Source organism: Bombina bombina, chromosome 2 (assembly GCF_027579735.1).
Source record: "Bombina bombina isolate aBomBom1 chromosome 2, aBomBom1.pri, whole genome shotgun sequence".
NCBI classification, from domain to species: domain Eukaryota; kingdom Metazoa; phylum Chordata; class Amphibia; order Anura; family Bombinatoridae; genus Bombina; species Bombina bombina.
In genome coordinates this window covers 670,682,330-670,700,012 of record NC_069500.1, presented here as the reverse complement: position 1 = coordinate 670,700,012, position 17,683 = coordinate 670,682,330, and the positions used below count along the sequence as shown (strand labels likewise).

General features: G+C 39.6%; 1 protein-coding gene across 1 annotated transcript in view; it reads right to left on the bottom strand.

Moving 5' to 3' along the window:
- CCDC171 (coiled-coil domain containing 171) overlaps positions 1-17,683 on the bottom strand; it is an 849,190-nt gene that overhangs the window by 545,995 nt on the left and 285,512 nt on the right.

The window sequence follows — 17,683 nt, the reverse complement described above, 5'->3', positions numbered from 1 at the left end:
TGAAAAAGAAACAAAAATATGAGTCAGCAAATAATGTGCCATAGAATATAAAAATATCTCACATTGCAATATGTTTTTCCTTATCACATAAAAACTAGCTAACTAAAGCCATTGTCTAGAAGACAGAAGAATATGGTTCTTCCCACACTAAAGATGAAAAGTGTTCTAAAATATCTTTAAACAATCATGACATATATAATGCTTAGGTATGTGTGGCTCTCTGATTGGTACAGTGGTTGCCAATCACTAAATAAATATATGGTTTTAAAGATGTACTAGGATATTTGGTTCAAGCTTGTCCAAGTGCTAAATAAAGTTTTCTTACAATTTTAAAGGCATATCAAATAAACCCACAAGAAATTATGCTTCAGATAATACACTCTCTTTACCATCATAAACAATAGAGACTGGTAGCAAAAGTGGTTGCTGTGTTATATTTAAAATTTCATGGTTGTCCATAGAATCTGAAATTTAAGTATTAGTAAAGTATGAGTTTATGTGTGTAAAATTCTGTTAGATATTAAGGGATTTAAGCAAAACCATACAAAGGCAGAAGACCATAAGTAAGGTATGCCTTCTCTCCACTTGGAGCTGAGTGCAACGACATTGTAAGTATTGTACATCAAACATAGAAGCAGAAGTGGCGCTTTAGTTGCTTTTGCTTGTCACTAGCTGAAGATAGCAGTTGTATCTGAGAGAAGTATCTTGTTGCTGTACAATGGAAGAGAAAAATTGTCCATTATGAAACAGCACAAAGAATGCTGAACTGTTATTTGCACATGATAACAGGAATCCGCTTAAGAAAAAATTGGATGTTGCAAGCAGGAATGTGTGCTATACTTCATAATTAAGCTGATAAAAAAAAACACTTTTTTTTAACCAGAAACACACACACAACTGTGATAAAATAAGCCAACTAGAGCTCTGAAGGAACTGAATAACTATGGAAGTAAAATTAACTAATGTCTCTGACAGCCCCTTAAAGAACATTGTCCAGAAAAAAGAGTCACCTCAAGCTTCTAAGATGTTATCTTTCCTGAAGATCTTTTCCTGATGGTAAGGACCCAGGTAAAGTTCATAGAGAAAAGCTGTAACTGAATAAAAACCTCAAAACTAACACTTAACAAAGTTGACCATCATCATTCAAACAAATTAAATATGCAATATGAAATCCTCCCGCTAACTCTTCACATTAAAAAGAAAAGATTTTTCTTTATAGCTTTTATTGTTTGTTTGATTTGAAAGCACAATAAGACGTGGGTGAATATACCTACACAATATAAGAGATGGCTATACTTTATTATGAGTCACATCCTATGGTTTGTATACTACCCATAAGTCAATGATTTTCTGTCTCTTGAATGTGCATTAGTGCACTGCCATCGATTTCTCATGGATATCTGCAGCAAGTATTCCATTAAAATGGTTATATATTTTATTCCTTTACTGGCCTTTATTCTCTTAGAATCTAAAAAGTCTGTGTCATAAACTTTTTAAAAAAACAAAACAAATTCCTATATCCTTAGATAATTTTCTCTATAATTAAGTATAGAGATCAGCTGTGAAACACTTGTAAAACATGAGAAATCAAAATTACACCCAAAATGTAAAATACTGGGTAGGTACTAGTAGCAACACTAATATATACAAAGAGAGAAGCGCTCTACCAGGAACGAACAACAGCTCAGTAGCTTGTTCTATGGCGAATTAACATCTAAGAGCAGCCTCTTCATGCCCAGTTGTGCTTTTCACAGAGGAAAACTTTCCTGAAGTATAATCAGTCTAATCCCGCCGAGTAAGGTCAGTCCAGCCCCAAAATACCAGGCAATTCTCCTCTGAACAAGAAACATGACAACCCCAGACGTTCGTTTCGGCCTTCTGTGGGCCTCATCAAAGAGATGCAGTCATATTCGCTAAGCACAATGGGCAAATGAGCATTTCTCTCTTCTTATGTATACAAATAATGACCCTGAGGGAAGTCTCCATAGATACTGATAAGGCCATAATGCACTACTGGTCTGTATAACCTCACAAACTAACAAAACCCAAAATAACATAACCCATATACTGATCAGGCCCAAGAGACCAGACGTGTAACTGTTGCTCATAGTGCCTAGAGGGATATGGCTGCACCTCACTGACGAGGTCCAAACTAGGCCAAAACGTACGTCTGGGGTTTTGCCGTTTCTCTCATTCAGAGAGGTATTCCGGGACTGAACTGGACTGTTTAGTCAGGATCAAACGGATATACTACAGGAAAGTTCTTCTCTGTGAAAGGCACATGTTGAGCAAAAAGATGCTGCTTCTTGGGTGGTAACTAGCCATAGAACAAGCTATTATGCTATTGTTTGTTCCAAGGTTGAGCGCTTCTATCTTTTTAAGTATGCATTTTGTATCAACACTACCTACACTGGGAAATCTTTGTCACAATGTTGTTTTTGGTTCTTTTGGGGTTTTTTTTAATAATATTTAGCTCAATTTAAAAGCTATGTCCTAAATACAAAAAGTGCACAAGGATATAGTGTATTAATTTATTAATACAGTATACAACACAGACTTTGAGATTAAAGGAACTGTAAAGGAACACAATATATTTGCATGCAAAGTTATAAAAATCAAGATTCAGCATAACGTAAAAGGGACATAAAAACCCCAAATTCAGATTCAGATAGAGCATGTAATTTAAAACAAATGTACTTGCTTTATTTATTTGGTATCCTGTTTTGAAGGAGCAGCAATGAACTACTGAGGACTAGCTGAATACATTGGGAAGGACAGGGACAAAATACATATATGTAAAGCACCAATCAGCAGCTAGCTCCCAGTAGTGCATTGCTGCTACCTATGTATGTGTTTCAGCAAAGGATACAAAGACAACAAAGCATATTAGATTAAAGAAAAAAATTGAAAGTTGACAGTTTAATTTTGACTTTATTCTAAATGTAGGATGATACAAACCATAGGAGGCGAGTCATATTAAATGTAGGATGATACAAACCATAGGAGGCGAGTCATATTAAATGTAGGATGATACAAACCATAGGAGGCGAGTCATATTAAATGTAGGATGATACAAACCATAGGAGGCGAGTCATATTAAATGTAGGATGATACAAACCATAGGAGGCGAGTCATATTAAATGTAGGATGATACAAACCATAGGAGGCGAGTCATATTAAATGTAGGATGATACAAACCATAGGAGGCGAGTCATATTAAATGTAGGATGATACAAACCATAGGAGGCGAGTCATATTAAAATAGAACCATCTTGTGGGGTGTGTGCGTGTCCAGGCAGCAATGGGCTCAGTCGCATTTTCAGATGCTCCTGCCTAATCTTGCTGAATCTACAGCTTGCCTTCGATCATCTACACCAATTTTTTAGGAATTTAACTGGGATAAACAAATCCTCACGGAGTACAAGCAGAAACTACCACAACAAAATAAACTTATTGAATAAGCCCTGAACCTGACTGCTGGGGCCTCTAGCAGAGATCTTTTCGAGAACCTTGGCACCCCTCCCAGGTAACCCAGGTACATTAGTCACAATAAAGACTATATAATATCAATACCTATTGATATGGAGGAGCTAAGCACAACCATGCACTCTCTTCTTCAAGATTTGGAGACTAAAATGGATAGCAAGTTTGAAGACCTAGTCTCTATCTGCAAATCAATGAGAGACCGCAACGACTCCTCACCATCTGGATATTTACCCAACTTGAGCGACAAAATTACTACCTTTTTTTTTTACTACTCTTTAAAGCAAGGTTCTGGCGCAGGCAAATAATTCTGGCTGAGGAGCTAGAAGACGCCAACATGACTCAGCAATGCAGGGAAGGTGAGAGCTGTCAGCAGATCTTGCAGCACATGGAGGTGAAGCCTACACTGATCAGGCTCTTTGCTGGTACTGGGGAGGATGCGGCCAGCCTCTCCGGCGGTTGTAAAGATCTGTCACCATTTACCAGTTGGTCTTAAAATGAACTACCGTTACTAGGATCATATAGCAGAGCCTTCCGTGCCCCATGGATTGAGAGAACAAAGACGGAGAAGCCTGTGATTACGGATGACATGCAACGACGAATCTGAAACTTCCTGCTCATAAACTAGGAGTTTTTTTCCCCCTAAAAAAAAAAAAGGTGCAATAGTTCTATTTGGGATGTCTTAGATTAAAATACCACTGTCACTACTATTTGCATATACTACTAGTACTGAGACATGAGTTAGCCTGTTATATATGATCCTTTTATATGTTTAAGTTCGTTAGCATGCTTTATATCTAGTATTGCTCATCCTCTACTTGATTATAGTTTTAGGATTTCTTTGACCTCCATATCTTATATAAATATGTAGCTCCTCCTATACTAATACCTACTAAAACCAGTTTGCATGTCATTTTAATTATATACAATGCTGTGGGTCGATGTACCTTTATTAACTGCAATGTCAGTCCAAGAGTAACCACTTAACATGCAAACACAGTTTTTAACCATTCATAGGTTCATGATCTGTATCTAGTTCTATAGACCTTTATGCTTATACTTATGACTAAGTTTTTCTAAGACCAAATATCTTATATATTAATCTTATTTATTGTTCATTACTACAAGCGGTTGTTATCTCTGTTGCATAACCTCAATAAAAAGATTATATAATAAAAAGATTATATAATAAAAAAAAAATAAAAAATAGAACCATCTTTAATAATGTGCAGATATAATGTACTCACATCTGACTGTGTTTTCAAAACAAACTGTGAAAAACAGTTAAACTAATAAAGCAGTTTAATCCAAAGAAAGCAGTATCGTGACAAGGGACCCAATCAAAATCTCTATAAGACTTCATGTAGATGTTCTTTAAAAATACATTATATTTTAAAGGGACATAAACCCCCCCCTCAAAAAAATGTTTTCATGATTTTAGATGGAGCATGCCATTTTAAATAACTTACCAATTTAATTCTATTATTTCATTTGTTTTGTTTACTTTATATCCTTGGTTGAAAAGTATACCTAGGTAGGCTAAAATAAAAATAAAAAGCTTCTGATAGGTGTCTGCTCGTGTCATTGGCTTTTAGCTGGCTCCCAGTAGTGCATTGCTGCTTCTTTAGCAAAGGATACCAAGAGAATGTAGCAAATTTGATAATAGAAGTACATTGGAAAATTGTTTAAAATTGTATGTTCTATTTGAATCGTGAATCGTGGGGGGTTTTATGACTCTTTAAAGGGACAGTTACTCCAGCAAGCATTGTTATTGTTTAAAAAAGAGATAATGCATTTATCCCATCCCCTAGTTTGCATAGCCAACACGGTTATATTAATATACTTTTTACCTCTGTGATTACCTTGTATCTAAGCCTCTGCAGACCGCCCCCTCATTTCAGTTTTTTTGACAGACTTGCATTTTAGCCAATCAGTGTTGGCTCCTAGGTAACTCCACGAGAGTGAGCACAATGTTATCTATCAAGTTCTAAAAAAAATGGGATACCCACAGGACAATTTCTTCGACTCAGAATAAATTGTTCCTCTCGTACTAATAATGAATATCATGCTGAACTCATGGAGAAGAGATTCTCAAAAAGAGGGTACTCCAAGAAGAGAAAAAAAAGAGCTAGGACAAGGGCTAGACACATGAATAGAGAGGAATTGCTTTATGGTGTTCAACAGAAAAGTGACAAATCTCTAATAAGGTATATAGCTAAATTTAACTGCCAGTGGAAAAACCTCCATTCCATTATAAAAAAAGAATTAGCATTTTTTTTGGCAATAGATGAAGAAATCAGTAAGGTAGTGGGAGATTATCCCTCCCTAACTGCAAGGAGAGCACCAAGTTTAAAAGACTCTCTGGTGAGAAGTAATTTTGTGAGATGTAAACAAAATGACAACTGGCATACATCTCGCGGTAGGGAACTTTCCATGTGGGAAATGCGTATATTGCCCCTTCATGCAGAAGGCTAAAACCTTCACTACAGGAAAAAAAGTTTATAATTTAAGACACTTTATAAACTGTGACACTTTTGGAGTGGTATATCTACTGTCCTGCTCATGTCCAGCTTTCTATGTGGGTAAACCAAAAGACAAATAAAAGATAGAATAAGAGAACATCGCAACGACATTCAGTCTAAAAGGGATACTAGCGTATCTAGACATTTCTGTGACTTTCATGATGCTAATCCTGAATGTCTTAAAATAATGGGCATTGACAAAGAATAACCTCAGGTAGAGGAGGTAACCAAATCTGGAAACCCTATCTCCAATGGGCCTCAATGAGAAGTTGGAGTTCCGCAGTTTTTTGTAAATGCATGCATAAAAGAAAAAAACAAAATTTATGCTTACCTGATAAATTTCTTTCTCTTGTGGTGTATCCAGTCCATGGGTTCATCCATTACTTGTGGAATATTCTCCTTCCCAACAGGAAGCTGCAAGAGGACACCCACAGCAGAGCTGTCTATATAGCTCCTCCCCTAACTGCCACCCCCAGTCATTCAACCGAAGACAAGCAAGAAAAAGGAGAAACTATAGGGTGCAGTGGTGACTGTAGTTTAAAAATAAAAAACACCTGCATTAAAGTGACAGGGCGGGCCGTGGACTGGATACACCACAAGAGAAAGAAATTTATCAGGTAAGCATAAATTTTGTTTTCTCTTGTAAGGTGTATCCAGTCCACGGGTTCATCCATTACTTGTGGGATACCAATACCAAAGCTTTAGGACACGGATGAAGGGAGGGACAAGGCAGGCACTTAAACGGAAGGCACCACTGCCTGCAAGACCTTTCTCCCAAAAATAGCCTCCGAGGAAGCAAAAGTATCAAATTTGTAGAATTGAGAAAAAGTATGAAGTGAAGACCAAGTCGCCGCCTTACAAATCTGTTCAACAGAGGCCTTATGTTTAAAAGCCCATGTGGAAGCTACCGCTCTAGTAGAATGAGCTGTAATTCTTTGAGGAGGCTGCTGGCCAGCAGTCTCATAAGTTAAACGGATTATGCTTCTCAGCCAAAAAGAAAGAGAAGTTGCCGAAGCCTTTTGGCCTCTCCTCTTTCCAGAGTAGACAACAAACAATGCAGATGCTTGACGAAAATCCTTAGTAGCTTGCAAATAAAACTTTAAAGCACGAACCACATCAAGATTGTGTAACAGACGTTCCTTTGTTGAAGAAGGATTAGGACACAGTGACGGAACAACAATTTCCTGATTGATATTCCTATTAGATACTACCTTAGGAAGAAACCCAGGTTTGGTACGCAAAACTACATTATCTGCATGGAAGATCAGATAAGGGGAATCACACTGCAAGGCAGATAACTCTGAAACTCTTCAAGCGGAAGAGATAGCTACTAAAAACAGAACTTTCCAAGATAAAAGCTTGATATCTATGGAATGCAAGGGTTCAAACGGAACCCCTTGAAGAACTAAATTTAAACTCCATGGCGGAGCAACAGGTTTAAACACAGGCCTGATTCTAACCAAAGCCTGACAAAACGTCTGAACGTCTGGAACATCAGCCAGGCGCTTGTGCAAAAGAATAGACAGAGCAGAAATCTGTCCCTTTAAGGAACTAGCCGATAATCCCTTTTCCAATCCTTCTTGGAGAAAAGATAGTATCCTAGGAATCCTGACTTTACTCCACAAGTAACCCTTGGATTCACACCAATGAAGATATTTACACCATATCTTATGATAGATTTTCCTGGTGACAGGCTTTCGAGCCTGAATCAAGGTATCAATGACCAACTCGGAGAAACCACGTTTTGATAAAAACAAGCGTTCAATCTCCAAGCAGTCAGACGCAGAGAAATTAGATTTGGATGTTTGAATGGGCCTTGGAGTAGAAGGTCCTGCCTCAGCGGCAGACTCCATGGTGGAGAGGATGACATGTCCACCAGATCCGCATACCACGTCCTGCGTGGCCACGCAGGCGCTATCAAAATCACCGAAGCTCTATCCTGCTTGGCAATCAGACGAGGGAGGAGAGGAAACAGTGGAAACACATAAGCCAGGTTGAAGGACAAGGGCACTGCTAGAGCATCTATCAGCGCTGCCTGGGGATCTCTTGACCTGGACCCGTAACAAGGAAGCTTGGCGTTCTGACAAGACGCCATAAGATCCAGTTCTGGTTTGCCCCACAGTTGAATCAGCTGGGCAAATACCCCCGGATGAAAAGTTTGCCGATTTAGAAAATCCGCCTCCCAGTTCTCTACTCCAGGGATATGGATAGCTGAGAATCTCTGCCCATAGAATTTTCTTGGAAACCTCCATCATTGCCAGGGGACTCCTTGTTCCCCCCTGATGGTTGATATAGGCTACAGTCGTGATGAACTTGGCTGCAGCTAGTTGAGGCCAAGCCTGAAGAGCATTGAATATCGCTCTTAGTTCCAGAATGTTTATCGGAAGGAGGGCTTCCTCCCGAGTCCACGAACCCTGAGCCTTCAGGGAGTTCCAGACTGCGCCCCAGCCCAGAAGGCTGGCATCTGTCGTCACTATAGTCCACTATGGCCTGCGGAAACTCATTCCCCTGGACAGATGGACCAGAGATAACCACCAGAGAAGAGAATCCCTGGTCTCTTGATCCAGATTTAACAGAGGAGACAAATCTGTGTAGTCCCCATTCCACTGGTTGAGCATGCAAAGTTACAGTGGTCTGAGATGTAGGCGGGCAAACGGAACTATGTCCATTGCCGCTACCATTAGGCCGATCATTTCCATACACTGAGCCACTGATGGCTGAGAAGTGGAATGAAGAGCACGGCAAGAAGTTAGAAGTTTTGATATCCTGACTTCTGTCAGAAAAATTTTCATTTCTACTGAATCTATCAGAGTTCCTAGGAAGAAAACTCTTGTGAGAGGAGAGAGAGAACTCTTTTCTATGTTCACTTTCCACCCGTGAGACCTCAGAAAGGCCAGAACAATGTCCGTATGGGACGCCTGAATCAGAATGTCGTCTAGGTAAGGGGCTACCGCTATGCCCCGCGGCCTTAGAGCCGCCAGAAGGGACCCTAGAACCTTCGTAAAGATTCTTGGTGCCGTGGCTAACCCGAAGGGAAGAGCCACAAACTGGTAATGCCTGTCTAGGAACCTGAGGAACTGATGATGATCTCTGTGAATCGGAATGTGGAGATAAGCATCCTTTAAGTCCACGGTAGTCATATATTGACCCTCCTGGATCATAGGGAGGATGGTTCGGATTGTCTCCATCTTGAAGGATGGGACCCTGAGAAATTTGTTTAGGATCTTGAGATCCAAGATAGGTCTGAAAGTTCCCTCTTTTTTGGGAACTATAAACAGGTTTGAATAAAAACCCAGCCCCTGTTCCTCTCTTGGAACTGAGTGGATCACTCCCATAACCAGTAGGTCTTGAACGCAACGTAAGAATGCATCTCTTTTTATCTGGTTTACAGATAGTTGTGAGAGATGAAATCTCCCCTTTGGAGATGAACCTTTGAATTCCAGAAGATATCCCTGGGAAACAATCTCTAGCGCCCAGGGATCCTGGACGTCTCTTGCCCAAGCCTGTGCGAAGAGAGAAAGTCTGCCCCCTACTAGATCCGGTCCCGGATCGGGGGCTACCCCTTAATGCTGTCTTAGTGGCAGCCGCAGGTTTCTTGGCCTGCTTCCCCTTGTTCCAAGCCTGGTTAGGTCTCCAGACTGGTTTGGACTGGGCGAAATTTCCCTCTTGTTTTGCATTAGAGGAAACTGAGGCTGCGCCACTCTTGAAGTTTCGAAAGGAACGAAAATTATTCTGTTTGGTCCTCTTATTGGACCTATCCTGAGGAAGGGCGTGACCTTTTCCTCCAGTAATATCAGAAATGATCTCCTTCAGACCGGGCCCAAATAGGGTCTGTCCCTTGAAGGGGATGTTAAGAAGCTTAGACTTTGAAGTAACGTCTGCTGACCAGGACTTAAGCCATAGCGAAAACCTGAATTCTTAGCCGTTAGTTTGGTTAACTGAAAAACGGCGTCAGAAATAAAGGAATTAGCTAACTTAAGAGCTTTAATCCTGTCTAGAATGTCGTCTAGCGGAGTCTCCACCTGCAGAGCCTCCTCAAGAGACTCGAACCAAAAAGCCGCTGCAGCAGTAACTGGGGCTATGCATGCAAGAGGCTGGAGAATAAAACCTTGATGAATAAAAATTTTCTTAAGGAGACCCTCCAATTTTTTATCCATAGGATCTAGGAAAGCACAACTGTCCTCGACGGGGATAGTTGTACGCTTAGCTAGGGTAGAGACTGCTCTGCCACCAATTCCGTACGGCGGCATCTATGGGAAACATCTTTTTGAAAGCAGGAGGGGGAGAGAACGGCACACCTGGTCTATCCCATTCCATAGTAATAATTTCCAAAAACCTCTTAGGGACTGTAAAAACATCAGTATAAACAGGCACTGCAAAGTATTTGTCCATTTTACACAATTTCTCTGGAACCACAATGGGGTCACAATCAGTCGCTAAAACCTCCCTAAGCAATAAGCGGAGGTTTTCAAGCTTAAATTTAAACGCTGTCATTTCAGAATCAGACTGAAGCAACACCTTCCCTGAGTCTGAAATGTCACCCACAGATAGAAGCTCACCTGCCTCGGCTTCTGAGTATTGTGAGGGTATATCGGACACAGGCATTAAAGCGTCAGAAAGCTCTGTATTAGTTCTAGCCCCAGAGCTGTCTCGCTTTCCTTGTAACCCTGGCAGTTTGGAAAATACCTCTGTGAGGGTAGCATTCATGAATGCCGCCATGTCCTGTAAGGTAAAAGAATTAGGCGCGTTAGATGTACTTGGCGTCACTTGAGCGGGAGTTATAGGTTCTGACACATGGGGAGAGCTAGATGGCATAATCTCCCTTTTTTCAGTCAGAGAATCCCCTGGAGATAAATCTTTAAGCGCCATAATATGGTCTTTATAGTTTATAGAAATTTCAGTACATTTGGTACACATTCTAAGAGGGGGTTTCACCATGGCTTCTAAACATATTGAACAAGGAGTTTCCTCTATGTCAGACATGTTTAACAGACTAGTAATGAGACAAGCAAGCTTGGAAAACACTTTAATAAAGGTGAAACAGCAATTAAACAAAAACGTTACTGTGTAAAAATATAGTAAAGTCTTTGAAATTTTTACAGTGTGTGTAAGGGACTAAAGAAACATTGCACCCACTTGCAAATGGATGATTAACCCCTTAGGCCCCAAACCGGAGTAAAAAACATTAGAAGACAGTTAAGCAAATATTTAGAAGAAAAGTCCGGAGCCGCAGCAATAAACTATAGAGTTTTTATTTAACAATAAAACAGGTCTGGTAACAGATAGATACTGACATGCCCTTCAGTTATATGATAAGCTTACGCGTTTCGGCATTATCGCCGTATTCATAGCTCTCAAGATTCCTTACAACTGTTAGGCCTAATAAAGGAATTAAAACCACCGGATTGGCTGATGGGCATTAATTGTTTAACTCATTCATGTCCCATAAGTTTCAGGGTTCCCTGTTAACATGAACTATTACCATTATAAACTACCTGTAGGTCAAATAAAGGACTTAACTACAATTGAAGGAAAAGTGTAAAGTTAAACCTCCTTCATACTAAACATATGTATGTATACTAGACATTACCACACTATTGCTAAGTATTACTCTAATTGTATCAAAAAGGTTATTGAACTTGCTTTAAAGCTTAATGTTCACTGACTGCTTGCTTCTTATTCTAAATAGAATGAATATATTTAATTAAATAATATATTCTATATTGAAAAATATGTTCTATTTGAAAATATGTTCTATTTAAAGACATACCAGGCAACCCTTGTTCACAGTTTCGCCCATATTCCTAGGCTTAAGCATGCAATATACTATCTTGTTGGTTTGTAAATTTGTGAGAGAATATTCTATCCATATTTCTCAATTGTCTCAAATACTTATAGAGCTAAAACATTTCAAGCAAAACAGTTAGGTGCTTTTATCTAAACATAAATGGCTCTGATAATGAGTAATAAAACCATCAACAATAGGGTATAGGGGCTCTACAAGGTATTTCATAAAGGATATACTGTCCTAGCCTGTTGCATGCTTAATGCCAGTGATTTATAAGGTCACTACGATCACAGAGAGTGCATGAATTGTAGAAAAACATTCACAGTTTACCTTGCAAGTTGTGTGACCTGTGGTTTGCAGTACATAGGGATGACCACAAGGGAGACCAGAGTACGTATTAGAGAACATCTCTCCGATATTAAGGCTGGTACCCTAACAACCCCACTCGTCCAGCATTTCAAATTGGTCCATAATAAAAACAATTCAAGCTTTGGATGGACCATAATAGAGAGTGTAAAGGCTGGTCGAAGAGGGGGGGATAGGAAGACAGCACTTGCACGAAGAGAGATTTTTTGGATCTTTCAAATGAGAACAAGACATCCTATTGGGCTCAATTCAGCCTATGACCTTATAAATCACTGGCATTAAGCATGCAACAGGCTAGGACAGTATATCCTTTATGAAATACCTTGTAGAGCCCCTATACCCTATTGTTGATGGTTTTATTACTCATTATCAGAGCCATTTATGTTTAGATAAAAGCACCTAACTGTTTTGCTTGAAATGTTTTAGCTCTATAAGTATTTGAGACAATTGAGAAATATGGATAGAATATTCTCTCACAAATTTACAAACCAACAAGATAGTATATTGCATGCTTAAGCATAGGAATATGGGCGAAACTGTGAACAAGGGTTGCCTGGTATGTCTTTAAATAGAACATATTTTCAAATAGAACATATTTTTCAATATAGAATATATTATTTAATTAAATATATTCATTCTATTTAGAATAAGAAGCAAGCAGTCAGTGAACATTAAGGTTTAAAGCAAGTCCAATAACCTTTTTGATACAATTAGAGTAATACTTAGCAATAGTCTGGTAATGTCTAGTATACATACATATGTTTAGTATGAAGGAGGTTTAACTTTACACTTTTCCTTCAATTGTAGTTAAGTCCTTTATTTGACCTACAGGTAGTTTATAATGGTAATAGTTCATGTTAACAGGGAACCCTGAAACTTATGGGACATGAATGAGTTAAACAATTAATGCCCATCAGCCAATCCGGTGGTTTTAATTCCTTTATTAGGCCTAATAGTTGTAAGGAATCTTGAGAGCTATGAATACGGCGATAATGCCGAAACGCGTAAGCTTATCATATAACTGAAGGGCATGTCAGTATCTATCTGTTACCAGACCTGTTTTATTGTTAAATAAAAACTCTATAGTTTATTGCTGCGGCTCCGGACTTTTCTTCTAAATATTTGCATTTGAGCCGATTTCTGGACTTGCAGCCCATTTGTCTCCCAGACCCTGTGGATTAACCTGCCAGGATTTGTACGAGGTGACCGAGAGGAGGTCAGTGAGACCAATATCGGAGGACCGGGAATCCCCTTGCCCCCCACGTAAGTCGGCACCTGGTAGTGACGTCATATTCGAGTGCCGCTAGAAGTGTGAAACAGGCGGCGTGCGGGGAAGCGGGCTTGTCGAGCAAGGAGGCTCCAAGCTAAAGCGCATGGACCCACGGCCACTGGGGTAATCCAGTCACACACAGGGCACTACTACTCATCATGTTCACCGTGCCAGGTTTGTAAGCCGTGAAGATTGGGGGTAAGTACTGAAATCACTATCGCACAATCCACACAAGTTACCATTGCTTAAGACCTTGTTTCCCTTGAGGGGGGACTACTAGAATTTTTTCAAGACAGTTAAGCACCCTGCCACAGCTCTGTTGAGGCTCCTACCTGCCCTCAAGTACGATTTTGTGCAGAAATAAACCCCTTATAATGGTCCTCAGGTGCCAGAGGACTCCTCTAGGGAAGCTGGATGTCTCAGTCTGAATTAAAACTGCGCATTTAGAGCGTTAAAATAGGCCCCTCCCACCATGTACTGGATGCCAGAGGGGCCTTAAGAAAATACTCCTAGGAGTATCTGATTAGCCATGTGGAAACTAGGCCCCAAATAAAGAGTTATCTCCCTCAGAGAAAAAACGTCCTATTTTTGAATTCATGTAAACGTTTAACTGTCACTAAGTAATAAGAGTATTACCCTGTTTTGTAAGCATGATCCCAGTCGCTGTTAAATCACTGCATCAGGCTTACCTCAAATACACAAGGATCTGTCAGCATTTTCTAGAACTCATTCATCTCTCTAGAAATAAATATACTGAACATACCTCAAAGCACGTAATCTGCAGACCGTTCCCCCAACTGAAGTTGTCCCATACTCTTCAGTTATGTGTGAGAACAGCAATGGGCCTTAGTTACAAACCGCTAAGATCATCAACCTCCAGGCAGAACTCTTCTTCTAATTTCTGCCTGAGAGTAAAATAGTACAACGCCGATACCGTTTAAAAACAACAAACTTTTGATTGAAGGTAAAACTACACTAAATCACCACATATCTCTTGATACTTCCTATCTTGTCGAGAGCTGCAAGAGAATGACTGGTGGTGGCAGTTAGGGGAGGAGCTATATAGACAGCTCTGCTGTGGGTGTCCTCTTGCAGCTTCCTGTTGGAAAGGAGAATATCCCACAAGTAATGGATGAACCCGTGAACTGGATACACCTTACAAGAGAAATAAGGTGCTTATCAAGGAGAATAAAATCCATACTATTTTATGCAATACGTGTATATAATGGTTTGGTAATGATTTTGTGTAAATATTCGTAAATGGAAAAAAGAAATACATTTAAGATGCTTCTTAAATTGAATTAAATACTTTGTTGTAAAATATAACAATTTAAGAATGACATTTGAAAAATGTATACTACTATTATCTGAATGATGCCTCCCCTTAGTGTAACTTTGTTTCAATCAATGTTAACCTTTGGTCCGCTAACATACCCAGCTCTAAATGCGATAATATTACTTCCAAATGATTATCAACAAGTACTGGGTATTAAGCCGTTAGAATGCCTCTGTCACCAAAACAAAAATTTCACACTGCACATATTATTAAAGGGTTAATCGTTGTAAACAATTAAAATGTTAGCAGCTAGGATGTTTTTTCCTCATTTGAAATGGCGAGTAATCCACTCCAAGTGACGTAAGAAAGTGGGTGGTACCTGAGAAATAAAAGATGTCCAATCTGAAAAGACCAGTAGCCCTGACGAAGCCCAATCTCATGCAAAGCATGATGGGTGAAACGCGCGTTGTTTGTAACTTCATTAAGAGTTCCTTCTCTCTGAGCACTCTAGACAGGACGCTTCAGTGCTTCACTAAATGCCCAGAAAGCGGCGGATGCCGCAGTGAGTTTGGTGGCTACTGCTGAAAAATGGAGATGCCTATGTAGGCACGAAGCAGGTGTAAGTAACCCTGGGATCAAGGTGAAAGTTTGGTGATACGATTGGAGCCGTAGTCATTTTGATGAGAGCATGGATCCTAAGAATCGATAAGACGAATCTGCTAAAATTCGGTCGATTTGGAGGTATGTGGTGTAATGGTGCCAGTTGGTGGAGATTGCACTTGGAGCACTTATAAGAAGATAAATCCTTTAACCCATAATTACCTCTGGATGTCGTTTGAAATAATCGACCTGACCCAGGGTGCAAATACCTTTTAAAATCTCTGTCCTGTACTTCTGCCTTGTCTGAATGACATTTAAATAAGTGATGACTAATTATATGGCCTGTGGATCCAATAACCGGTTTATGAACTAATCTTGCCAACACTGCAGTGCTTATGCTTTTTAATATGATGCATGAATTAACAACTTTCTAACCTTGGATGGAACATAAATAAGGACTGGTCCCTATCTTTAGTCATATAGTACTGAATAGAGTGGTTTTCGTAAGGTTCTCTTTTGTAGTTATATATTTTTTAATAATATTAAATGTATTTTTCGATATGTGCAGGTGTTTGTATCTGTGTGCACTATGTCTATATATACACTCTTTCTAAACCTGGCTTTGGTTTGTGATATTTAAAGTGTGCTATAATCCCTGTCTTTTTTCTAAATCATATTGGTATTAGTTTTTTATTTCTCTTCTTTCTATACTTATATACAGGGAGTGCAGAATTATTAGGCAAGTTGTATTTTTGAGGATTAATTTTATTATTGAACAACAACCATGTTCTCAATGAACCCAAAAAACTCATTAATATCAAAGCTGAATAGTTTTGGAAGTAGTTTTTAGTTTGTTTTTAGTTATAGCTATTTTAGGGGGATATCTGTGTGTGCAGGTGACTATTACTGTGCATAATTATTAGGCAACTTAACAAAAAACAAATATATACCCATGTAAATCTCACATTTGATGATGGACCACAGGTTCTCAATGGGGTTCAGATCAGGTGAACAAGGAGGCCATGTCATTAGATTTTCTTCTTTTATACCCTTTCTTGCCAGCCACGCTGTGGAGTACTTGGACGCGTGTGATGGAGCATTGTCCTGCATGAAAATCATGTTTTTCTTGAAGGATGCAGGCTTCTTCCTGTACCACTGCTTGAAGAAGGTGTCTTCCAGAAACTGGCAGTAGGACTGGGAGTTGAGCTTGACTCCATCCTCAACCCAAAAAGGCCCCACAAGCTCATCTTTGATGATACCAGCCCAAACCAGTACTCCACCTCCACCTTGCTGGCGGGAGTCGGACTGGAGCTCTCTGCCCTTTACCAATCCAGCCACGGGCCCATCCATCTGGCCCATCAAGACTCACTCTCATTTCATCAGTCCATAAAACCTTAGAAAAATCAGTCTTGAGATATTTCTTGGCCCAGTCTTGACGTTTCAGCTTGTGTGTCTTGTTCAGTGGTGGTCGTCTTTCAGCCTTTCTTACCTTGGCCATGTCTCTGAGTATTGCACACCTTGTGCTTTTGGACACTCCAGTGATGTTGCAGCTCTGAAATATGGCCAAACTGGTGGCAAGTGGCATCTTGGCAGCTGCACGCTTGACTTTTCTCAGTTCATGGGCAGTTATTTTGCGCCTTGGTTTTTCCACACGCTTCTTGCGACCCTGTTGACTATTTTGAATGAAACGCTTGATTGTTTGATGATCACGCTTCAGAAGCTTTGCAATTTTAAGAGTGCTGCATCCCTCTGCAAGATATCTCACTATTTTTTACTTTTCTGAGCCTGTCAAGTCCTTCTTTTGACCCATTTTGCCAAAGGAAAGGAAGTTGCCTAATAATTATGCACACCTGATATAGGGTGTTGATGTCATTAGACCACACCCCTTCTCATTACAGAGATGCACATCACCTAATATGCTTAATTGGTAGTAGGCTTTCGAGCCTATACAGCTTGGAGTAAGACAACATGCATAAAAAGGATGATGTGGTCAAAATACTCATTTTCCTAATAATTCTGCACACAGTGTACATTATGTTAAAGGGTTTGCACCTCCTTACATATGAAGGATTGATAATAATGGTTTATATATGTCTTAAATTGCCCTGTTGGCACTAGTATTCTATATTTAAAAAGTTATCTATATGGCACATATGAAATAGCGCTGTCTGGCTGTGAAAAACTGTCAAAAGGTACTGAGAGAAGGGGCGGCCTTCAAGGGCTTAGAATTTAGCATATAAGCTTACCTAGGTTTAGCTTTCAAAAAAAGAATACCAAAAGAACAAAGCAAATTTGATGATAAAAGTAAATTGAAAAGTTGTTTAAAATTGCATGACCTATCTGTATCATGAAAGTTTAATTTCGACTAGACTGTCCCT